The following is a 27,114-nucleotide window of genomic DNA, read 5'->3' on the forward strand; positions in this document are numbered from 1 at the left end:
ACCCCCTTGCTTAGGGTCAGGCAGACAGTCGGGGTTAACTGAGGCTGCCTTTCCCTTCAGGCCTTCAACTTGATGCATTAGATATCTTTTCATCCTTTAATTCCTTGAGCAAACAAAGCAAACAGTGCTCTTTAAACTGTTACAAGCACAATCATTTCCAGTGGTCGTTATTTTGGCCAACTGCTAAGGAATAAATCCTTCTCTCCGAATGCATCCAGCATTCGATCCGGGATCAATTGCGACTCGGCAAGATCCCCAAGGGTTTGTTTGTTAACCCGTATGTCCTTGGGTTAGGGCCGTACCGTATTAACCCAACTTTAACCAATACCTTAAGTTCTGTTAACAGTGAATATGTTGCTCCAAATTATTGATTGGTCTTTTGCTTCCAAGCAATTATCTAATCCCCTTATCTTGGTCACCTTTCCCAAGAAAGGTGCTATATCAGGATGACTACTCATCCTCTTGCAAGATAAACTTGCGCAAGAATCTGCCAATCTCATTCTGAGGAATTTGCCATTCCCTTGTGATCAAGCCACAAGATCATGCGACTCTGCAACTTGTTGCACAAGTGTCGCATCTAATACATGGGACTATTTTACCCATTGAACGGGGTCTTCTAATCACGGAAACATGATTAGATAGGAAATAGGGTTCCAAATTCAGACCGAGTTTCATCTTTTTAGCGAGCGATCCTTAGGGTAGAAACCCTAGATCGTTTCTCGCAAGTATGTCCTATTGTCCCTGCATTCCGTGAATGTGGGTAGGCCTTTAGGGTATGGGAGTTTCAACTTGGCAATAAGTGTGACTAGGTCACGTCCTCAACGTGCTAAACCCTAGTTAGCACTTTGGGATATGTTGCATCGATTTAACCCTTCCTAAGTGATTCATTCGCGGTTTTAGGTGTTTTAGGGTAAACCAATTTACTTGTCTACTCATGAAAATGATTACGATACCATTCTCGTAATCACATGATTCATTGCCTACGTATAATTAGATTTACAAACCCTAACTTTTCTGGTTAAGATCAAAGCATAGGTTAAGTTACGGTATAATTTCCATTGATCCTTCTAAAACATGCATTCACAATTCATGCTGCTGGGCTTTTAGGGTTTATGTTAAAACGAACCATGCAACCTTTCCCTAACTTCATTTTTGAATGAGATATTCGTACATGCTGAATGAGCATTACACAACCTTTCGTAACTATTTACGTAGTTGATTGAGATTTATGCCAATTGACTAGAGTTTAATCTACTTCATGTTGCTCTAGAACCCTTTCCATGCCTTGCAAATTTCTACGGTTGTTAGCAATCTTCTTTAATGAATCCTTGCGAAGAAAGAGATGTCTAATGATGCAACATGCGATTTTATCTTTCCATGCCTAATCGAAGTGTTCAACAATAATTTCGACTTTGTAAAGATGATCATTAGTTGATCTAAATGCATATAAACAATTTGCTAAGAATGCATATATGTCTTATGTCCTTCTTTCATTCGTTCCTTCAAATGACCGATTCCTCGATTGTGAGTTAATTACCCTAAGAGAGCCAATGTTTTTCAATTGTAAAAGTGCATCTTACTTTCGTGAATTAACCATGCATAATTACTATATTCCGACATAAATCAAAAATAGGAAGAAAACCTGGACTTGTGGATTCGGTGAAATGTCCAGATGGATGTTAGGAGATGATCCTCCTGCGGTTGCGCTTGTGCCTTTTTAGGGGCCATCGCGAATTCGACCTTCTTGCCTTGGCCACAAACTTATGATCTTGGCCCGTCTCCCTCACACGCGCAATTCCCTTTGAGAATCGGCTTCCTTGACTGATGCTTTGTCTTGTGGAATTGGGCTTTGGAAGACCTTATAGGCTTCCTCCTCAAAGCTTTAAGAGGGGAAAGAAATTTGGGCTTTCGCAGGGTTTAAAACTTGCTAATACGGCTTGAGTGGGAATGTCATGGGAGCCTTTAAAGAACTTGTGTGGGGGAAAATCCATGGCAGGGGTTAAAAATGGCTTTGTGGAATGCAAGGGGAGGATTGAAAAGGAGACGGGGGTTAAATAGCCTTGTGGAAATGCTATGGAAAGACCTTTAAAAACCCGGCTACTGTGACTTTGGGGGGTGCAAGGGGAAAGAAGGTTTCATTCCCGGAGATGTAAGGGGGAAAAAAAAGAGGGGCTTAAATTCCAGGGGGGTGTAAAGACCACACAAGAAGGGCCAATGGAAAAAGGGGTTTTAAGAAACCCAGGAGTAATAGGAACTTGAGTGGGGATTTCCACGGAAAGCGGTGTTTAAATCCCAGGGGAGGCAAGGGGAAGGCTTAATTTTCGGGGGTAAAAACCCCTTGTGTAAGAATGCAAGGGGGGAAAGGGTGCGTAAGTCCCCAGTTTGTAAAAACTGCTTTGTAGGGGCAATGGAAAAGGGTCCACGGGAAAGGGGTTTAAAAACCCGAGCGAATGGGGGCTTATGGGGAACCCAAGGGGGGAAAAGGGGCTTAATTCCCAGGGTAAGGTGAGCTTTTAAATGGACTTGGGTGGAACCCCACGGGAAGGGGGGCTTGGAGGAGGCCCTTAGAAGCTTTCAAGAAGCTTCTTGAAGCTTCTGAAGGCGTGGTAAAACCACGTGGAGGGAAGAGGAAGCCATCGACTTGGCAGCTGGCGGCATCCTGCGGCAACTTCACGAGCTCATGATTATCTCCCTCACGCCGGATTTAGCAACGCCGTCCTCTTCCACACCTTGGCACGGTGGTTGGCGGCTCTTTCCATAGTCTGCTTGGCGGCTTGCTCTCCTCCTCCTTCACCAGCTTCCTTAGCTTCCTCCCCCTCTCGAATAGCCTCCCGACTCCCTCTCTTACCATAGTCTGGCGTAGTCACAACTCAGCTTCCCCCCCTCCTTCTCTTCACCCCATAGAGGGTTATTTATAGGAAGAGGGGGATAAGGCCTCCCTCCCCCACGTGGTCCCCTGCATGCAATCTCCTCCCCTCCACCTCTATAATTTCCCATCATAGTCCATCCTCTTCCCTTAGCCACGCTTCAGCTGGGGGGAAGAGGATTAAAAAAAATTTGCAATAAATATAACATTATCTTCTGACCTCCTTCCAAGAGGAGGTTCTCATGAAGATATGCGGTTTTCTTAGTCCTTAAACTCGATTTTTGCTAGTGGAGGGTCATGTTGTGTACAACATAAAGGTCGCACCATCCCTAACTTCGATGTCGGAATTGTCCTTGCATGAAACTCATGCGGGCTCGTAATATTTTTCAGTAGAAATATTACATTTGGATTCTTCAGCAAATTTTTTTATGTTTTTTTGGTAAATTTCTTCATTTTATTTGAATTTAGCTCACACCTAGTTTAGAAATCGACAAAGGGGATAGTTTAAAGAAAGTATGCCAACGTGTACAATTGATGGTGCATCGATGCATCCCAAGCCATTTGGTATAAGTGTAAGAAGGGAGGCTAGAGAGCCTTGTAGTGTAGTGCACCAAACAGAATGAAGTGTATAGTAATGGTGGAGGAGGCCCATCCCATGTGTGCATAGGGAAATGAGAACATACAAGTCTCCAATTGTCTGAACGTCCCTTAAACATCATCTCTCAGTTTGATGAAGGGAAAGTCAATCATGCTCAACCCCCCCTTTGTCTCACGCTCTTTTGAGGATTACAAGAGGGGAACTGAGTTCCTCACGCCCATTGATTAAATCCTCACTACCACTTGTGTAAGGGTTGTGTGCATTGTGCACAATTGATGGTACAGTAGTGTATCTCGCCTTGTGCCGGCACACGGTGCAAGAAGAAAGGCTAGGGAGTCTTATAGTACTGCGCAGAAGAACAATTTGTGTTGTGTGTATTGAGAAAACCATCTCGTGCATGCAACACTCACTACAAGGATTTGAGCTAGAAGCGACGCCGATTAGCGACGGGGCGGATAGCGGCGTCGCTATTGGCGTCGCTATTGTCGTCGCTAATAGCGTTGCTATTTGCGTCGCAAATGGGACGCATATAGCGACGTGCTGCAGGGAAAAAAAGCGGCCGAAACCGAGCGCGGTTTTCATTTCGCGTTTGCTCCATTGTGAGTTTTGAGAGCGAGAGCGAGGGAGAGAGCGACCGCCGTGAGAGAAGGAGAGGAAGAAGACTTGCCGCTGTCACCGCTGCCGCCGCCGCCATTGTTCGCGAAGGAGAGGAGGAGCCTTCATCGCAAAGAGGAGCCGCCCCACGCTCGCCATATCTCATTGGTGAGTCTCCCTCTCTCTTTCTTTTGCTTGTTTAGGAGAGGAAATGAGAGAGAGGGAGAGGGAGAGGGAGAGAGAGGGAGAGGGAGAGGGAGAGAAAGAGAAAGAGAGGGAGAGGGAGAGGGAGAGGGAGGGGGAGGAAATGGGAGAGGGAGAGAAAGAGAAAGAGAGGGAGAGGGAGGGAGAGGGAGAGTGCATTCTCTCTCTCCATCTCCCTTTTGCTTGTTTAATGTTTAAATCACTTTCTTTTTTGCTTGTTTAGGAGAGGAAACGAGAGAGTAAGAGAGAAAGAGAGGGAGAGGGAGAGGGAGAGGGAGAAAGAGGGAGAGAAAGAGAAAGAGAAAGAGAAAGAGAGGGAGAGGGAGAGGGAGGGGGAGGAAATGAGAGAGGGAGAGAAAGAGAAAGAGAGGGAGAGGGAGGGAGAGTGCATTCTCTCTCTCCCTCTCCCTTTTGCTTGTTTAATGTTTAAATCACTTTATTTTTTGCTTGTTTAGGAGAGGAAATGAGAGAGAAAGAGAGGGAGAGAAAGAAGGGAGAGGGAGAGGGAGGGGAAGGAAATGAGAGAGGGAGAGAAAGAGAAAGAGAGGGAGAGTGCATTGTCTCTCTCCCTCTCCCTTTTGCTTGTTTAATGTTTAAATCACTTTATTTTTTGCTTGTTTAGGAAATGAGAGAGAAAGAGAGATAGAGAGGGAGAGAAAGAGAGGGAGAGGGAGAGGGAGGGGAAGGAAATGAGAGAGGGAGAGAAAGAGAAAGAGAGGGAGAGGGAGAGGGAGAGAGAGAGTGCATTCTCTCTCTCTCTCCCTCTTGCTTGTTTAATGTTTGAATCACTTTCTTTTTTGCTTGCTTAGGAGAGGAAATGAGAGAGAATGAGAGAAAGAGAGGGAGAGGGAGAGAAAGAGAGGGAGAGGGAGGGGAAAGAAATTTAAGATAATAGACTTATCGATAATGGTATGCAATGTGCTTTGCCATGGGCCACGTACATTGGTGACTCTTTAAGATGGCTTAAAATTGGTCATGTCCTTCATAATGTCCAAGTAGGGGATCTAATTGTGATATGCATAATTCATTGTTTTTGTATTAACTTTATAGGCATAACAAATTAGAAATCATGCCAACTAGTCAACGGAAGGACTAAAAGAAAATGATACCGTAGCTAATGGTCATTACGGTACTTCATCAAAATGAACCCAAAAGTATTGTTATAGAAGAAGAATCCCTTAAATTGAGTATAGGATATTTTCTCTCAGGTCTTATGACTATGAGTAGAATTGATTGAAATAAATTTTATTACTATAGTTGATAAATTTCATAGATGGCATTAATTTTAATACGCGATCCTAGGACAAAAAAACCACATTTCTAAGATGCTTTTTGTTGAGACTGATTTATTATTAGACTAAGAGATCCTCAATGATGCTCATAAATGGATTACTTATACTCAAAGCCCTCAAGTGCAGTTTTTTACAATAACGAATAATTATCTACTGGGACAAACAAATCCTTGAGCATGATACAAGGCCGAGATATAACATCAAAAAATCTCTCAACTACTATGTACAATGCAAGATTTATGGTCAACTTGCAACTTGACCTACACGATACAAGTTCACCTTCTTGTGCATCTTGTGGACGAAGTGGAGATTGCTAGACCTGTCCATACGCGATGGATGTTCTTCCTGGAGCGCTTCATGAAAACCCTAAAAGGTTTTGTGCGACAACGAGCTGGTCCAGAAGGTAGCATGGCAGAAGGTTGGTTGGTGTCAGAGGCATTAGTGCATATCTCACAATGGCTACCAACGGTGGAACCAGACAATGAAATGCTATGGACGCTGAAGGACGATGATAGAATGACTGGAGATGTGGTGGTTGGAAATGGGGTAGAAAAAAGAATGGATGCCTCAATGGAAGAGAAGGTGAATCGCTTTTGTATGTTGCACCATGCCTCCATGGAGACGTGGCTCGCCAAGTACCAGATTGCAAGGCAAGATCAAGAGGAAGTGCATTCACATCAAACATGGGCTGATCAACCTTCTCTTTTCCTTTTCGTGATACCTGCATACCACTATCTGCATTGCTTTGAGAAGATTCTCCTGATCTCAATCTGCCTGTCCATGGCGAAGAATGTGAACCACTGCTAGAGGACGCTCCAGGTCCACTAATATTTTGTGACTGTTGCTGTGAATTCTGTGCAGCATTACCATTTTGTGCATCTACATCATCAATCACATTTACTGGTTTATACCAGCTACTCATCTCATCAAAAACAACATATCTGCTCACTGTAAACTTACGAGTAGAAGGGTTATAGCATCTATACCCTTTTTGCTGCAGAGAGTAACCAATAAAGATGCACTTCTCAGCTTTTGGATCCAACTTGGATCTCAGCTCATCTGGCACATGTACATAGGCAATGCAACCAAAAATTTTCAAATGAGAAATATCTGGTTTCCTACCAGTATACTTCTCCTCTGGAGTCATTCCATGTATTGCTGCAGTGGGAGTCCTGTTCATTATGTAGACTGCTGTAGCAACTGCTTCAGCCCAATAAAAATCTGGCAAGTCTTTTTCATTGAGCATGGCACGAGATACCTCTCCAATATGCCTGTTTTTCCTTTCTGCAATTCCATTTTGTTGTGGGGTATAACTGCATGAATATTGCTGCTTTATGCCATGCTCCTGCAAGAACTTTGCAAACTCATTTGAGAGGTACTCTCCCCCTCCATCTGACCTTAGGCATTTTATTTGCAGACCTGTTTCTTTTTCAGCCATAGCTTTAAGGGTTTTGAAATGCCCAAAAACTTCACTTTTCTTTTTCATAAAATACACCCAAACTTTTCTGCTATAGTCATCAATAAAAGTGACAAAATAATGACAGCCTCCAAGAGATGCAGCTTTAGTAGTCCACACATCAGAGTGGATTAATTCCAATGGCTTCTCACTCTCTTGAACATGTCTAGGAAATGGTTTCCTTGCCTGTTTTCCAAACTGACAGGCTTCACATACCTTATGCATTTCTGCAACCTTGAATTTTGGCAATCCTGCAACAATATTTTGGGTCTGCATTGATTTAAGTCGCTGTACATTAACATGACCAATGCGTTTATGCCAGATATCAATATCTGCAACTACACCGGTCCCATGTGCAAACATTGCTGCACTCAATTCAGACATGTCTGCATCCAACGTAAACATTCTGCCCTTCTTCTTTCCTTTTGCGATCAAGCGACCTTTATTTTTCATATCCTCAACAAAGCATCCATGAGGATTAAATCTGACCTGCAAGCCCTGCTCAACCATTTGACCGACAGAAACCAGATTCTTGGTGATATTCGGGACATGAAATACATCGGATAGGTATTTCTTTTTCCCATCCTGCATAGACAAGGGAATTTTTCCAATCTGCACAATAGGATGTGCAGTATCATCACCAGTCTCCACAAATCTTGGTTTTTCCATTTTCCTTGCATCCTCCATCCATTCTGCATGACCTGTCATGTGGTTTGATGCACCTGAGTCAACATACCATACATCATTGCTTTCTATTGCACTTGTCACAGAATTGTTCATGTGCTGCACCATGAACAAATGCCCATTTCTGTCATCACCCTGTCTGCTAGAAGATGCATAATTCCCTTGTTGCAGTTTTCCATTCATGATGTCATTCTGCTTTTTATAGCAGTCTTTAGCCATATGACCCATTTTACCACAGTAGTAGCATTCAACATTACTGTTTGCATTTTGACCTCTTTGCCATCCACCACGACCTCTTTGGCTCCCCCTGCCTCTAGAGTTACCACGTCCTTCTCCATAGGACTGGTTTTCTTGAGTTTGCTACATATTCTGATTTCTACCACGGCCTCCAAATCGGCCTCCTCTACCTCTGTCTCTACCTCTTCCAGCATTTGAGTAGAAGACAGCTTCTTTTGAAGTTCCTCCTGAAGAAGATGCACCACCATTTCTCTGTTCCTCAGAAATTAGAAGAGCAATCAACTCCTCAAAATCAGGAAATCTTTCACGAACTGAAATGGATGTCCAAAACTGTGCATAATCCTTTCCTAGACCATTCAAGGTCACAGAAACTAAATCATCATCTTCCACTGGTGACCCAATGGAAGCAAGTGCATCTGCAATCTTCTTCACCTTCATGTGGTAGTCGTTGATGCTCATATTTTCTCTTTGCACATTGTGCAACTCTTGCTTGAGCTGCATTTTCCTGGCTTGCGTATTTTTGCTATACATTTTTGACAAAGTATCCCATGCCTCCTTTGGCGTACTTGCATCCTGAATATGCACAATCATAGAGTCTAAAATGCTGATAGACAGCCAATACATAACTTTCCTAGCTCTCTCATGCCATGCTTTAAATGCCTGCATTTGCTGTTGATTGGGAACATCAGGAAGAACTGGTTCTTCTTCATTTCCTGCAACAAATTCCCAATATCCTTTTTCCATAAGGAAATTCGTCATTCTAAACTTCCATGCTTGGAAGTTATTCTTGTCAAGCTTTTCAGTGACAATCTGTGAAAGAGAATCAGATGCCATTACAGAAGACTGCAAAAAATTCTGTCACTGCAAAAACCACAGCTTCACCCTCACAAGGGAAAATCTGCAAAACTGGCGAAAGTGGTATTTGACCACACAGTCACTTCCCAGTGACGATTTTGCATCAACAGGCAACAGGGATGATTCTGTAACTCCCAATGTCTCTGCGCACAAGCATACAATGCAATTTTTACAGTAACTATTCACCCACCTGTAGAACAGTGGCTGCACAGCATAAAACTGGACCTTTTCCTGAGTGCGTGCAGAAAACTTCCGCCTCCAAAACAGGCCCTGAAATGGCCTCAAATCAAAAAAACAAGGTCGCCAAGGGCTAAGGCCCTTTCCCGCAGCATATACTGCCCTCTTGCTTCACCGCGAAGGGCGTCTCAACCTGAGACAATGCACTCCTGCACTTTCCGGCTGTGCTACCTGCAGAGATCTGCTCCCAAAACAGAAAATGAAAGCAACACTGCTCCTCTTACCAGAACACCGCAAGCTTGGCTTGCTTTCTTGAGCTCCTTACCACGAACAAGGCTCTGATACCATGTCAAGATTGTGGGAGAGAAGGAAGGAGTCTCACTTGTAGCTTTCTTGCTTGCACAATGGGGGAATACACACAAGGGTGGAGGCTGAAAACAGTTTTCCTCTTCTTAGTTGTGTAAGCCAAAAGAACTCAAGTACAAAGAAATAGAAGAACCCTAGATATGGGTCTCAAACCAAACTCAACTAACTAAGGTGGCATACTAACTGAGCCACGAACTAGAGTAGATAAGGATAGCTATCATGTAGCTATTATTCAGGGGCGATGTACCAACCGCATCTGCAACTGACAAGTCGGTGACATAAATACACAACGGTCACCCTGGCGTATCACGAGTGGAGCTCGATATCTCAACATTCTTGGATCCTAGTATCCCATAGATTGTTGTATGGATTGAAGGATGCTTTATAGAAAACGCATTGATTGATGGAGGTTCATCAGTGAACATAATGACAGATGTGACAATGAAGGATCTAGGCTTGCAAGGAATGCAGCTACATAGTGGCTTATCAGACTAGTAGACAAAAGTAGAATCAAGCCTTTGGGCATTCTCCCGTATGTGAAATCAACCCTCACATGAAGAGATTATTGGTTGACCTATCTAGTGGTCAAACCAAATTCTTACGGGACCTCATACCCTCTACTACTGGGAAGAGCATGGCTTTTGAAGCAAGGGCACAAACGGATTGGTTCAAAGAAACCCTAACCCTAGGCAGAGGACCCAACAAAGTGGTGTTGAAGTTGTATGGATCACAAAAAGGTAATGGATCTACTTCCATTGAAGTCTTAATAGACTCTTCCAACAAAGTAATAGATGGCACATTAGGAGACGAAGAAGCCGTCGAACATATCTTTCCCAAGAAAACAAAGGCATAGTCCTTGATAATGGGCATTGTAAGCCAAGTCCAAAAACAAGCAACGTATTTTTCAATGGTTGATATGTGACAAAGTGATGTGAAGTCAAAGCTCTGAAGTGAGATAATGGCAACAATGTGGCTCTATTCCTATACGAGAACATCGTCACCCGTTTTGGCAGTCTCCTAGAACTCGTTAGTGACAAAGGTATACACTTCCTTAACAAGATTATGGAAGAATTGATAGAGCTATACAAGATCCACCATCACAAGTCCACACCCTATTACCCTAGAGCCAATGGCCAAGTCAAAGTTACCAATCGCATACTCTACTTGATCCTAACATGAATGATTGCTCACATCACCGTGACTGGGACAATCAACTTATAGAGGCCCTTTGGGCATATCGAATCTCCTATAAGGCTACTACAAGGACAGACCCCTTTCCAATTTTGGTGTATGGTACATAAGCCCTCTTTCCTATTAAATTAGAGCTACCCTCCTTGCGCATGGGTATCAGAGAGCGCTTGGGAGATGACGATCCCTTGCAACACTGCCTCTTGCACCTGGAATGTCTAGATGAGACTTGCAAAATGGCCCTACAATGTATGGAAGCCACGCAAGCTCGAAGAAAGGTTTATCATGAGTGACAGCTTCATCAAGCAAAAGGAGTTTAAATAGTGTGACTTAGTCTTGGCCTATGATTCATGATTTGGCAAGTTTCTTGGAAAGCTTCAACAACGATGGATGGTGGGCCCCTATAAGGTACTTGTCGTCAACCCTAATGGCTCTATCCAAGTACAAATAGTCCATGCTTTTGAATTCATGGTTATTTTCTCAAGAAGTATTACCTTCCCTAGGAATCCTAACAATCACTGCCAATAGTCTCTTCATTCTTTGCAAAGTTGATCACTGAGGCTTTGCTTAATGCTCTCGATAGCCCTTTTGCTTATCCTGATGAGGTGGCCTCATTTTGTTAGCCCCTCTCAGAGCCACCTTCCACCCTTCTTTGCTTCTTTTCCGTCTAATGCAACAAATGTGGTGAGGATAGTTCAAATGGTGTTCTTGCCATTCTCCTCTTTCAAAAGAAGAAAAAGAGGAGAATGGCAAGAACACCATGTATTTGAACTATCCTCGCCACCTTTGCTAGATTAGACGGAAAAGGAGCAAAATTCAACTGAGAGGTGAGATGTGTGTTGAGATGGCAAGCTCAACATGTGCAGACATTGATGATGGACCGCCTAGCTAGATGAGTCCACATGTCTACACTTAGCACGTTGGTAGTCATTATGATACTCACATGGCCACCGACTTATCACTTATTATATTTAGTTTGTTACACCTACCTACAGCTGGCAAAGATATAACACCGGTCGATTAGTGTAGTCGGTTATGCACTGTTTGACTTAGAAGGCCACTTTTCTTTATGTTGCATCTTATCTATACTTTGTGTACATTGTATAATGTGTGAAAGAAGAAGAAAAAATCAGCAAGAAAATGTTTTGGTCTCCATCTCTCTTCTTATGTTCTTGAGTGAGCTTCCTCTTGTATATACAGTATGTATTTGGCACAGCACCTCAAGCAAGTCCCCCCACCACGCGATTCTTGACATGGTCTCAGAGCTGCACCACTGAGAGAGACTGATTTTGAAGGCTGAAGTGAAGGAGAAGAAACAAGATTCGAGCAAGCAAGCAACGCGTAAGCTCTTCCATTCTTCCACTCTCTCTCTTGGATAGTGCCTATGGAAGCACCGGAAGTAGGGTCGAAGACACCACATCCGTGTCTCCACAGCAGCACCCCCCTAATCCCGATGCAGTCCCCCCCTCTGGCCCAAGTCGTGAGTGTCGAGATCGTCTGCTCGAAGCTGAAGCATCTGATTGCGCTGAAGCAGATTTAGCAGAGCGCCCTGACGAAGAACGAGACAGCTCCTGGTCTGCCATCTCTCTGAATCTCGCGAGCTGGTCTGGAGATATGCGTGCCATCATGTCCTGAAACTCCTCATCGCTCATCCCTCGACTCATCCTAAAAATATCACCTGTACAAATAAAAAATGGTGTTAGAATAATCAATTTAAACTATACAAAGCACAGTAATATAAATCATTTTTGAAAAATCCCTCTTAAAATGCATATCTTATGTACCTTTATGGAAGATCTAAACAACGAATTGAGTAATACAATTCTCCAAGAATGAAGTATTCTATGGTCCATGTTAATCTCCTGACACAACTCTGCATACATTGGAAGGTCGATAGACATGTCACCACAAAAGAACGAGTCTGCCTCATTCTCAAAAAATTCTTGGACTACTGTATTTCCATCATTGTTAGCCGATGCGGGCTCCAAGCTTACGGTGGCCTCCACCCCTTGTAATATCGACCCCTCTATTTGCATATTTTCTTCATCTATGCCCGAAACATCGCTTTGATCATATACTCCCGCACTTCGAGGAGTTGAAGGTATAACATACCACCATCGAGGTTGTCGGGGGTTTGGATAGAAGATTACCTGTTCACAAACATGTACAAAGCGAGTTTAAACCATTGTGACATAAACCATGTCGTGTTACAATTAGCAAGCAAATGACTCTATGCACCTGTTCACAATGGGCCGCAACACAAAGGTGTCGCGCAAATCCATCCATTTTTTTTCGGAATCTATTTCGAGAAATCCAGATGGACCTCGTCGAACTGTTGCTCCAACTCCTCCAAGTACCACTTTGAACCACTGCACATCGAATAGTATCATGGAGAAGCTATGGTAATCCACTGTAATAATACTTTGCAAGTTCCCAAAATACTCCATCTCATCCACAACCGTGTTCGGATCCATTGCTTGTCATCGACTCTCTTGCTCAAACCTTGCCATGACACCACAGTCCATTGTGGAGCACATTTTGTCAATACACTCCACGCGAAAATGCCATCCGTGCGACCATGCTGTACTATATATTTTGTACTGTACATTGAAATACTCAAATTAGATGTCACATATAAAATTTAGATACGACACATTCTAAACCCCTCATCACCTTTGGACTACATCCCCTCGAGAACTCCCACTCCTCCATTGAGACCTCTGTCCCTTCGCTAAATGCTGCGGTCAAGGCTCCATGCAACCATCTCTTATGTGGATGGTGAATCCAGTGGCTCAGAACAGAGCATTGATGATGAGTTGGGTATTCCTTCTATTGTTACACCTGGAGTAAGGAAGACCAGGGATGTTTTGAGAGCACCTGGGAGTGAACCTACTTTGCGCAGGTCTACGAGAGCTAGGTATCCTGTGGATAGACTGAAATATGATGGATTTACAACCATTCACTATGCATATATGGTCAAAGTGATACAGGAACCAGAACCCACATCTTTTGAGCAAGCCATGGGAAAAGAAAAATGGGAGAAAGCCATGGATGAAGAAATGGATGCCTTGGAAGCAAGTGCTACATGGGAGTTAGTATCTTTGCCTAAAGGTAAGAATGCAATTGGCTGTAAGTGGGTTTATAAGGTGAAGCACAATGCAGATGGTTCTGTGAACAGATACAAGGCAAGATTAGTAGTCAAGGGGTATGCACAAACATATGGCATTGACTATGAAGAAACATTCAGTCCAGTTGCAAGGATGGCAACTGTAAGAGCAGTCATTGCTATGGCTGCATCAAAGAGATGGTCTTTACATCAGATGGATGTAAAGAATGCCTTCTTGCATGGTGATTTGCAAGAAGAGGTCTATATGGAGCAGCCACCAGGTTATGTGCATGCTGTTCATCCTGAGTTTGTTTGCAGGTTGAAGAAAGCCTTGTATGGCTTAAAGCAAGCACCTAGAGCATGGTCTGACAAGATAGGACAGTATCTTGTCACTATTGGCTTTCAGATTTCCAAGGCAGATTTCTCACTTTATGTGAGAAAAACAGAGAAAGGTATTATGCTACTTGTCATTTATGTTGATGATTTGATTATGATAGGTGACAGTGATGAAGATATCATTCATGTGAAAATGCTATTGAAGCAGAAGTTTGAGATGAAGGATTTGGGAGAGCTGCGTTATTTCTTGGGCATTGAGGTGATTAGATCACCAAGTGGGATACAGCTCTTGCAGAGGCAATATGGATTGGACATGCTGTCCAAATATGGGTTGACAGGCTGTAAGCCTATTTCAGTTCCTTTGGAGCAGAATGGGAAGCTGAGCACAGATGTAGGTGAGCTTCTAGAAGACCCTACTATGTACAGACGCATAGTAGGAAGTTTGATTTATATGACTATTACCAGGCCAGATTTGAGCTATGCTGTTGGATTGGTAAGTCAGTTTATGTAGGCTCCAAGGAAACCACATTTGGATGCGGCTAGACGCATACTCAGGTATGTGAAGTCCACATTGCAGTATGGACTATTTTATGAGACTGGGGTTCAGATACAGTTGCATGGATACACTGATGCTGATTGGGCTGGTAGTATTTCTGATAGACGATCTACCAGTGGATATGTGTTCTCTTTTGGGAGTGCTGCAGTCACTTGGAGCAGCAAGAAACAGGCTACAGTTGCCTTGTCGAGCACAGAGGCTGAGTACAGGGGTGCAGCAATGGCTGCATGTGAGGTAGCTTGGTTGCATAAGCTACTTTATGATATGCATCAGTCTACAGATGGGCCAGTTGTCATTTATTGTGACAACATGAGTAGTATACACTTGGCAAATAACCCAGTCTATCATGCTAGAATAAAGCACATTGAGGTGCATTATCACTATGTGCGAGAGAGGGTTTTACTAGGTCTTATTGATCTAGTTTATGTCAGCACAGAGGATCAGGTAGCTGACATATTCACGAAGGCATTGGGCGCAGAGAAGCTGCGCAAGTTCAGAGACCTGCTTGGTGTGCAGGAATTGGGATTGAGCTCGAGGGGGAGTGTTGAGATATCGAGCTCCACTCGTGATACGCCAGGGTGACCGTTGTGTATTTATGTCACCGACTTGTCAGTTGCAGATGCGGTTGGTACACCGCCCCTGAATAATAGCTACATGATAGCTATCCTTATCTACTCTAGTTCGTGGCTCAGTTAGTATGCCACCTTAGTTAGTTGAGTTTGGTTTGAGACCCATATCTAGGGTTCTTCTGTTTCTTTGTACTTGAGTTCTTTTGGCTTACACAACTAAGAAGAGGAAAACTGTTTTCAGCCTCTACCCTTGTGTGTATTCCCCCATTGTGCAAGCAAGAAAGCTACAAGTGAGACTCCTTCCTTCTCTCCCACAATCTTGACAAAGAAGGCATTAACCACATCCACTTCCTTCACAGGCTATGGGGCTTTGTTGGCTTGGTTGCTATTGAGGGAGCAATCCTTAGGCCTCTTCTTCTTGTTAGTATGCTTTTTAATTTCTTTCGACAATTGACAGATAACATCAACAACTATTGGAATGTTAGATTTGATTTGAAGGTGTAAAGGTCTTTGACCAAGTCATATTCTTTGATGCGATCAATAGGCTTCTCCAATCGTTTAGGGAATTGTGCAACACCCACTTTTATCTTCCCTCTTTCTTTCAGGAGAGCAGCCACATCTGCACGTATTCCACTTCTGGAGGTACTTCGACATCCTCTATCTCATGGACTTCTAGTCATGTATCTACAACTATCTCTATAGCTTTTTGTGGCTCTACAATGCTCTGCACTAGATTATTCTGCTATGCACTATTCTGTTTCTCCTTGGGAAGATTAAATTTCACCAATTTAGTAGAGGGAATGTTCTCTTTTGGAATTGTGGCTTCTCCTTTCTTAGCACACCTTATTACGACAATCTCCAATTCCACCAAATTGGAAGTAGGTTCTTGGAACACCATATAGGGGAATATGGAAATTTTTCGTAAGTTTGGGACACGTGGTCAAATCTTTGGATTTTTCATAACTTGAACACTATAACTCCAAATCGAGCACTCTATAGCTCAATAGATTCTATTTTTCAAGCACTTTCGAATGATATGTCACATCATATGGTTTTGAGAAACTGATCAGCATGTTATCTGGGTGCCATCTTTTTAGTATTAAAAAAATGGGAATTGGGAGATTCCCAAACTCGCTAGTATTGTGTTTTGGGTCTTCTTTTGAGTCTTGGGAGTAGCTTATACAAGAGCTAGACTTGGACAATCTTTTGTAGTGTGGCCTTCTCCTTTGCATTGACTACATAAGGGCTTGTAGTCCATGGACCTTCTAGGGTTTACACAATTTGGTGAGATATGTCCCTTTCCTCCACATCACTAACACTCAACCTCTGATCTCTGGCCACTACCAGAATGTCGTCCTCTGTAGTTGGGAAACCTTCTTGGGCTGAAATTAGAATCGAACTCCCTAGGCTTTGGTCTCATGTCATGTGGTTATTTTGGATTCCAACAAGTTAAACCTTGCTTCTTCATCTTTCTTTTTTCTCTCATGCATCTCCTTCAAAGAACAAATATCTTTTGTATAGTTCTTCCTCAAACAGTACAAACAGAAGGCTCCGAGGATAGTTGGTTTTTGCGTACATTCAATGGCTAAATGTACTTTCCACACCATGTATTAGATCGCAGCACATGTCTTCCACCTCCCACACGAGTGGATATGTTAGTGGTATTTACCTTCAACATTTGTAGATGTTCTTTAATCACATCTATCAACTCCTTTGGAGCCCCTGAAAGGTGAGAAGGATTAAAGCTTGCACTCAAGAGCTATGGCGGGAGAGAAAGAGCAAGAAAGAGAGAGACAAGAAATGGGAACTCCAAGAGTCACAATGTGTGACCAGGCCTTCCTTTATTCAAACTGTCACTAAAAGAATAAATAATAATAAAATGATGGTGACGGGCGTCTGCTACTTGTAGTGTGCAGTGGCAGTGACTGTCAGTGTAGTAATACATGGGCGACTAGGTGGAGGCGCCTTTACCCCCAACAATCTGCCACTTAAAGGCAAATCTGTCCTAGTGAGGAGTGAAAAGAAAAGGAAAAAAGACAATACAACATGTACACATGTACAACAGGATGAGGAAAGACGCCATCTCATCCCACACCCATCAACCTCCTGAGGAAGGGAAAGCACTCTGTAGAGAGGCTTTCGTGATCAGATCTGCATGATTCTGGCCAGTCGAGATCTTGACAAGGTCAACAAACTTGTCCTCAACGATCCCAAGCATGAGGTGATACCTCACCTCAATGTGTTTCGTCTTCGCATGGAAGACCGGATTCTTGGCTAACTGAATACTACTTATAGAATCCGAATGCAGTGTAGAGATATCATCAATACCAAGGTCATCAACCAAACGACCCAACCAAATGGCCTCCTTGCAAGCCTCAGTTGGCTGCAACATACTCGGCCTCTGTAGTAGAAAGGGCCGTGCATTTTTGCACCCTGGACATCCAAGAAACAGCACCTCCAGCATAGGTGAATACATAGCCGGAAGTGGACTTCCTACTATCTGCATGTCTTGTATAATCAGAGTCAGTGTACCCCACGACTCATGTATCCTAGCTGCCATAGCATATGCACATATCTGCAGTGCCCTTCAAGTATCTCATGATACCCTTCACGACATCCCAATGCTTCTTACCAAGTGTAGCCATATAGCATGCCACAATACCAACTGCAAAGGCAATATCTGGACGAGTGGCGATCATGGCATACATAAGACTGCCCACTGCGGATGCATAGGGAATCTTGGCCATCTCGGCCCTTTGCTCATCTGTCTGTGGACAATTAGCCTGTGATACCTTCACATAAGAAGACAATGGATAGCCAATAGGCTTTACATCTTGCATGCAGAAGCTCTCAAGGACTTTATGAATGTACTCCCTCTGTGACAAGTAGAGAAGTTCCTGATGCCTGTTGTGTCTAATGCGCATACCAAGTATGTGAGCGGCTTGTCCCAGATCTTTCATCTCAAAGCTCTTCTTGAGATGAGCCTTAAGAGCATCTAGCTCATTATGAGCTTTCTGTGCTATCAGCATATCATCCACATAGAGTACCAAATCAATAAAGAACCATCACGGGCTTTCTTCGTGTAAAGACATGGATCCATAGCACTCCCTAGGTGCCTACTTCAAGCCATAAAGACTTTTCCTCAATTTGCACACTAGGTGCTCCCTGCCAGGTTCTGTAAAGCCCTTAGGCTGCTCCATATAAATCTCATCATGCAAGTCCCCATGTAAGAAAGCCATCTTGACATCCATCTGATATAAATCCAAGTCAAAGTTGAGCAACCAAAGTCAAGACTAATTGCAGGGTGGTCATCTTAACCATAGGAGAAAAGACCTCATCAAAGTCCACACCATGCTCCTGCTTAAAACCCTTTGCTACCAGTCTAGCCTTGTATGCCGGCTTGGGGTATCCAAAGGTACTTTTCAGCTTGTACACCCACTTGCATGGCAAAGCCTTATTGCCATCAAGCAAGGAAACCAAATCCCCAGTCTCATTCTTATGCAAGGAGTCTATCTCAGACTGCATAGCCCTCTCCTAGGAGTGACTGTCACCCCTGCGCATAGCCTCATCATAGGTGAAAGGCTCTCCTGAATATGTAATCAAGACATAATGCATCAAGGGCTAAAATCTATTAGGTGGACATTTGTCTCTAGTAGACCATCTCACGGTAGGCTCTGCTGCCTGCCCAGTTGCCTGTCCAACACCCTGACCATGAGCATCTATTGCAGTTGTAGGCTGTCCAACTGGCTGTGCAGGAGCTCTCGGCTCCTCTTGAAATATGACCCTGCGGATCTCAACAACTCTCTCAGGCTGCCGATGCATCTTGTCTTCATGGAAGACTACATCATGACTGCGGATGACTTTCTGCGCCTGCGGATCCCAGAGACGGTAACCCATCTCACCTGCATCCCCATAACCAAGGAAAATGCATTTGACACTCTTAGGATCCAGCTTACTTCTCTTGTCCCTGGGCACATGGCAAAATGCCTCACATCCAAAGACACGGAGATGCGCATGAGAGGGAGATTTTCCAGTCCATACCTCCTTTGCAACCTGGAAATCCAAACCACTAGAAGGTGATCTGTTGATGACATGCACAGCTGTACTAACTGCCTCAGCCCAAAAGCTCTATGGTAGGCCTGCATGGCTAAGCATACTACGTACATGCTCATGGATGGTTCTATTCATTTGCTCAGCCAAACCATTATGGGGGGGTGTAGGGGGCGGTCAACTGACACTTAATACCCCTCTCATCACATAATTGCTCAAAAGCACGTGAGACATACTCACCCCCATTATCTATTCTTAGGCATTTTAGCCTATACCCAGACTGGTTCTCAACCAATGCAAGCCATCTATGAAACACAGCCAAGACATCGGATTTTATCTTAATGGGATAAGCCCAAACTTTCCATGAAAAATCATCTATAAACGTAACAAAATACTTTGTACCACCCATAGACTGACAAGGCATGGGCCCACAGACATCTGAATGTACCAATGCCAAGGGCTCACTCATACGTGGCCTACCAGACTTCTTATGCGTAGACCTAGTCTACCTGCCATAAAGACAATGTTCACATGAATCAAAACATGCATAATCAAGGGGCAGTAAGTACTGCAAACCAGAAAGCATTTTCATTCCCTTCAAAGACATATGGCCCAAACGGGCATGCCAAAGAGATACATGTGGGATAGAACCCACAAACAAAACATGATCAAGGGAAGAAGCGGATACAATCAAGGGATAGAGGCTACCAGCCTTGGCACCTCTTGCAATTACAAGTCTGTCACGAGTGATCTTCCATGCAGAGTCTCCAAAAGATACATGATAACCTGCGTCATCAAGCTGTCCAGTTGATATGAGACTGCGTGTCAAAGCAAGTACATGACGTACATCTTGCATAACAAAACTGCTGCCAGAAGGAAATTGCAGCCTAACATCACCAATAAGTGCCCACAATATCAAGAGAGCTATCATCACCCAAGCGCATAGAACCCAAAACAATACGGTATGAATGAAACCACTCTCGCCAAGGTGTCACATGAAAGGACGCACCTAAGTCCAAGAGCCAACACTATGCATACATAGAGTGTATCTCTGTCATCTGCGAAGCACTAGAAGAAGCTGCAAGGATATAATCATCATCAACATCCTAAGGCTACATAACATTGATCTCTTCAATTTTAACACTAGACTTTGCAGGCACTATGTTGCGATCAGAAGACTTATCCTGCACTTTGTCTTTCCCCTTATCTTTGTGCCTTTCATTGCACAGTTTATGGCATTGTGGCTTAATATGGCCCTTTTTCCCACAATGGCGACAAGTAACATCTGCATTCCTGCCATGGGATTTGCTACGTGACTTCCCACGAGATTTGGACCAAGATTTCTGAGAATCCCGTCCACGGCCACTGCCATTGCCATGCTTTCCATATCCATCATTGTTGCCTCTAACTGTCATAGCATCCAACACATGAGAGGCATCCAAATTCTTACGATTAACCTCTTCTTGCAAAAGAGCACTCTCAACATCAGATAATTTCAAGGTAGGAGTAGAGGCACATAATGTAGTGCGAAATACATCCCATGACTCATTAAGAGTACCAAGCAAGAAAAAAGGAGTGACATCCTGTGCAAAAGTGATGTCCTGCAAAGTCAAGTTCTTGAGTATAGCACGAAACTGGCTCAAATGAGCAGACATGGTCACATTCTCCTTCATGTGCAGATCCATAAGCTGCTTCAGCCCAATACATCTGACTCGCTGGACTTTTCTTGTCATAGAGATTCTTGATTTTATCCCACAATTGCCATGCACTCTGTTCTTCCTCAAATACATTGTAATGAACATGTTCTATGAGAGATAATACAATAGTGGACTTGCATAACTCATCAAGCTCAAACCATTCCTCATCTGGTATAGTTGCAGGTGGCTGTTCGCCGCTGAACCTCAATGGTTTGATTTGCGATTTCTGCACCAATACTTGCCAAATCTGGCTTTTCCACTAAGAGTAATTTGTACCATCAAGCTTATGATGTTGAAAATAGCATGATCAGTGGATGAAATCGCCATAATGCAGACTGGAAGACTGTAGACAGTTCAAAACTGCTTGCTGTTTACTGTAGAAAATGACCAAAAAATCACCAAAATCGAGAGAAAATAGCGAGAAAAGTGTAACCAAATCTGCTGTCCACCAAGTACTAGTGAAAGTACATCATTTCAGAATATTTCAACATGAAAAATCCATGACAGTCTAGAGTTATATGCTTGTTGTAATAAATGATAGCAGGGTATTGTGAGAGGCAATTACTGACCAAATCACTACACCAAGTCAAGAAATGATAGCCCATACATGACTAGCTATAAACGTATAAATTAGCACCAAACAGTCATCAAGATCCTGAGCAAACACCCAAACATGTCACCAAAGCATCCGTCAATGTTGAGTAGGCATATCCCCTGGACAATAGGGCAAAGTATACATAACACTGGCAAGACCTGACACCAGTAGGTGTATGCTCACAAGAGTGCAAAGCCCAAGCTCAGGTCAAAAGCAACTCCAAGATATCAGTGCATGAACCATGCAACATTTAAGTGTAAGAGATCCCAAAGTCTTAAGTATCTGTGCAAAATGCTCAAAATAGCATAAACCTCTTGCTCAAATTCGATCAAGCATACAAGATGCTTCCACTGGCTCAAAAGGCAGATAAACGAGTTCAACAACTCAATCAAACCAAGTCAAAGTACCAAAGATAGGTAACCAAGACAATGCCTCAATAGCATCCAAGATCATAATGGAAAAAGCCAAGTCGTAACGGAAAAATCCAAGTCAATGTCCAACTAGTTCAAGGGAATACTCAAATGAATATCGAGATGAGCTCAAACAACTGCTATCCACATCCAAAGCATAAAGCATTCACCAAGACATTATAACTTGTACTAGGTAGCCTAGGCATAAACCATGTCATAGATGAAATGCCAGCTACAAAGAAGTGATAGTCAAACCCAAATCGAGCTCTAATCTCAGCTCAAAAGCAGTCCAGAGCATAAACAAGACACGTGGCATAGTCTAAATACATCATAACATCATACCGAGTAGCCGGGAGCACCCCGTGACCAATAGGCATAACCCAACTGTAGCATAAATAGCTTCAGCCCTGAAGTTTCTAGCAGCATATAACCTCTGTAAGCTGAGCAAATCAGTGCTCAATTCAAGCTCAAATCCATAGGCAAACCATAGGCATACATTCCTGTATGTATAGGCATCAACCGGGCATAATCAGGCATCAAATGCCAAGACCTATAGAAGTAACAGGTGGCTGCCCTGTTTTGGACATATTTAAGATTGTTCAAAACAGTCAATGGCTGAGCTAAATCATCTCCAAATGCATCTCACATAAGAGAATAACATCCACAAGTGATCCGGTATCAACAGACATCAGTAGAAGCATCACATAAGCCATAGACATACAAATACATGCTCTCTCAGACCTGAAATATGTTGCAAAATATTCTATCATCATAATTTGGCAAATCCAACATCACCATCGCGTCCGGAGCATGCCAAAACCCCAACTTAGACTCTTACCTTGCCTGAATCGGGTTTCGAATGCTCGAGATATGACAAAAAGAGTGATTTTTGGGCCAGATTTTGAAACATGCGCAAAAAAAACGTGAGCTGGGGGGGTTTGCTATCCCACGTATCAACAATGGGGCCCAAAGGGCGCATAAATGGGGGCCAAAGAAGGCTCACACCAAGTCTCAACAAGCCTTGATAGGCTGGAAGCAAGATCTAGGTGAAGGAAGCTCTAAGAGGTGTGAGCTATGGCTGCCCACAACCTGTGAAAACCTTGTTTACCTAGACTTGTGGATTGAGATAAATCTCTAAAATAATGAAGCAATATCTCAATGTCAATGCCTTGATGGTGCCTCAATAGGCCGGGAAGAAGCTCGGGAAGTCGGGGAGTGACGGGAGTTCAAGAGAATGAGCTATGGCTGCTGGGAAGGAGACCCAATGCGAGTGGGGAGTCAATAGGAAGCTAAGAATGCCATGAGCCAAGCTCAAGAGTCAAGAAGCCGAGCTCTGATACTAGTTGAAAGGTGAGAAGGATCGAAGCTTGCACTCAAGAGCTATAGTGGGAGAGCAAGAGCAAGAAAGAGAGAGATAAGAAATGGAAACTCCAACAGTCACAATGTGTGATCGGGCCTTCCTTTATTCAAATTGTCACTAAAAGAATAAAGAATAAAGTGACGGTGACGGGCACCTGCCACCTGCTGTGTGGAGTGGCGGTGACTGTCAGTGTAGTAATACATGGGCGGCTAGGTAGAGGCGCCTTTATCCCAAACAGCCCCAAGAGGAACACCAAGGAAAATGGGATTCTATTGCAAGAAATTCTATCTTATATCATCAAGAACCATCTTTTTCATATTTGATATGACCACAACAAGAAAAAGAACATACAAAACAAGAAATCTTCATGCAGCTTCATAGAAACAATACTCCCACAGCTTTATCTTTAACAAAATCCATCATGCTCTTCATATTCTTCATAGAATTCTTTGATAGACCACAAAAACACAAGAGAATACACCACTTTGAATGAAAATATATCACTTATTATCTTCAAAGGTTCCATAAATTTTTCTCACAATCTCTCACTCAAAGATACATTGTTTGGCATAAAAATTGGCTATCTCTCTCTCTCTCTCTTTCTCTCTCACACATGATCTCTCTCAATAGTACAATGACATTATCAATAATAATTATTCATAACCCCTATTAGGTTGTGGATACCCCTTCTAAGAGGTATGTCTAGTATGAAAGGTCACCAAGATCACTACAATGTCCCTTGAGAGTTCACTACTGTCGCTTCACTTTAGTCTTTACTTTAAGTCTTCAACGACTACTTGTTCCACTTCTTCAATCTTATTTGCACTTATATTCATCCCTTCCCAAGATTGGAAAACATTTCCAAGCTTCACATTAATCCATTATCACACTTACATAGGTGTACATAGAACTAAGTAGAACAGGAATAGATGATCTACAGATGCTCAATAGAAGGCATCATAAAGCTTTTAGCTCAACTGAAATCACTCAAACCCATCAAGAATCAATAATTAAGCTTCCAAACACTCTCAAAATCCATCAATACTTACTCCAACCCTTCAAACAGAAGGAAAATAGAACAAAACAAAAGGTCAACCGACTCAAACAGACACAATCAGACATTAACATGACATCAACAAAACACCATATCTCAACTATAAACCATCATGAGCTTATCAAAACATAGTCAACCTCATCCAAAACACTTCCAAACACTTTCAAAACAACTAAATATAATTCAAAATCTATAAAAATCAAACATTCAGTCCACAAAAATAACAAAAATCAACCAAAAAATCAAATCCTTTCAACCCTAAATATATCCCCACACTTAATAAGAGAGCATCCTCGCAACCTAGGAAAAAGAGAATATAAGTTCAAAATATAGCTCATCTTAGTCTTCTTTAGCATCTTCAATAAACCATCCAACCACAACCCCAACTTATAACCTATTTCTAATAAAGAATACAACAAAAGCAAAACACCTTTATCTATTATCTCAATTTAAGAACAGAAAAGCATGACAAACTTGTAAAGGATATAAGAGGTTTGTTTTCTCTTGCCAAAAGCATCCATCTCGTAGATGAAATCTCAAACCACCATTATTCATCTTCTCAATCAATTTATCTTCTTCTTTAACTCCATGCAAAAGGGATAAAACACCACATACACACCATAGAACATATACACAACTCACATGGACACAAGATAATGTAGTCTAAATGGCACATGCTCCCAAAAACTGAAGAGCAAGGAGGAATATGTTCATTAAAAAGGATCAATACATCCAAGAGAGTGTCCACAACTATGTAGGATGAATGTATTTTTTCTTGAACTTCGTACTCAGCTTGAGTCGTTCTAGACTCTTGTTCTCATACACAAAATATAAATGCACATTTTGAAGAAATTGTAAGCAACAACACATCCTTTCCAACATGATAATGAACCTAGTAGGAAAATATTGTGCAAAATAATATAGAACATCCATCTAAGGAATAGTCACATCCTCATTTGGATTAATTATCAAGTTCGAAATACACTTTAAATTCATATGAGATTAGTGATGCATAAAAGGAAGATATCAACAAAAGTGAGATGCCAATCATGTTGAAGTATCCTCATAAGAAGCATGTGCTTTAGCAAACTGCAGATAAGAAGTGGAACATTGCACTAAAGTGTCCGAAGAACTAGGAATGATAGGCCAATTAAACACTAGTCCATAAGGATAAATAGAATAATGGAAATCAAAGGTTGAGAAGAAATCTTCATTGAATAAAGAATTGGTAGCAATATGGTTTAACAGTTGGGATTCCAAGGGCTGAACATCTTGCTTGTGAAATACACTCCGTCGACGACAAGGCTCCAGAACATCATCCTCCAAAGGAGGATGCCAAGCATAGCCTTTACACCACAATGTCTGCTGATTGATAAGTCTTTAGGCCATCAACCATATTCATTTCAGCTGCATGGACATACATAACTTCTTGTAAAATCACATCTCCCACATAAAATTTCATATCCTCTTCATTAAGGATGTGCAAATCTCCTTGAAGATAACATAAAAGATAAGAGTTGAGCTTCATGAGAGATCACGTCATCTACAAATTTGTTAAATATTGTTTTCAATAAATTTGCTGACCACATATTCTGTCACCTATCCTCGGGAGGTTCTAAATCCACATTACTCAAAGAAATATACAACGCAAAGCGTTGTTGTTGATACTGAATCCAAAAAGATGATGGAGGTGACACCAACTCAGCATAGTGGGCAAAATCCTCCCAAACACAATTCATGCGCAGCTGAAGGCATTCTACCTTTGTAGAAAATCCATCACATAATTTATCCTTTTTGTGCAAATGATCTAATTCTTCTTTAGACAACAAAGAAGACATTATGGGAGTTGGAGGAGGAACAGAAAGAGTGGCAACTTTCTGATTAAGTTCATCAATAGACTTCTTTTGTGACTCTATAATCTCTTGAGAATGCTACAAGTTGCCCTCACAAACACCAAGCTTGCGAGTTGATTCAATCATTTCCTCAAGAAAGGCATCCTTCTCTTTGCTTAGGGATACATTTGCTTCCTCTAAAGTAGCAATTTTAGCTTCTAACTCTTTAATCATGGCATGTTGTGAATTCATCAAAGCCATAACTGCAGTCATTTGGATATGGATGTCACTTAAAGCATTCTTTTCCGAGGCTAAATCTATAAGAGCTTATCCACCTTATTCGAGTCAAAGAATCCACCTTATCTTGTAAGGAAGTATAGAATCCTGTATAAATGGTTTGAAAAAATGAAGTGGTGGAAGTCTCCAAAGCATTTTGCACACCCGAAACTAGCTGTGATAGCATAGATCCAGAAAGGAGTGTTTGTAATGAAGAAGGAGTCTGTGGATCCAATTGTCCTTCCCTTTGTGCAGCAAAAAGATTGGTACATGATAGGAACAAGGAAAGAGAGCTACCAGACACCTTAGGAATCAGAACTTGTGTCACAGGGGTTAGAATAGGTAGAGGATCAGAAGGACCCTATGTATGACGCTTCTTTCGAATGAATTTGGTAGGGAGCTCATCTGCTAGTTCAAAATTAACTTCCACAAGAGGAGAAGGAACATGTGGAGGGGACTATTGTGGAAGAGGAATAGGTTTAAGCACTGGAATGCCACCTGGGGGAGGTGCCAATTGAATGATTTTCTGAATGAAAACTCCATAGGACACATTGCTAAGTTGACCTTTCTTGATTCGCTGAAAATGTTGATCCACCTTGGCCAACTGAAAGGTTGTCTAGTTAAGCTTAACCCCTTCTAGGATTCTGACAGAGACTGTGAAAAGTTCTCTAGACAAATTCTTGGAAGCATGCTTGCTTGACATGAATCTGCCCTAGAGAAATTGGCATAATTGTTTCCATAATGGAGAGGTAATAT

This window comes from Lygodium microphyllum, chromosome 4, assembly GCF_053477565.2.
Source record: "Lygodium microphyllum isolate KBCC chromosome 4, Lygodium_microphyllum_v1.1.10, whole genome shotgun sequence".
Classification (NCBI taxonomy): domain Eukaryota; kingdom Viridiplantae; phylum Streptophyta; class Polypodiopsida; order Schizaeales; family Lygodiaceae; genus Lygodium; species Lygodium microphyllum.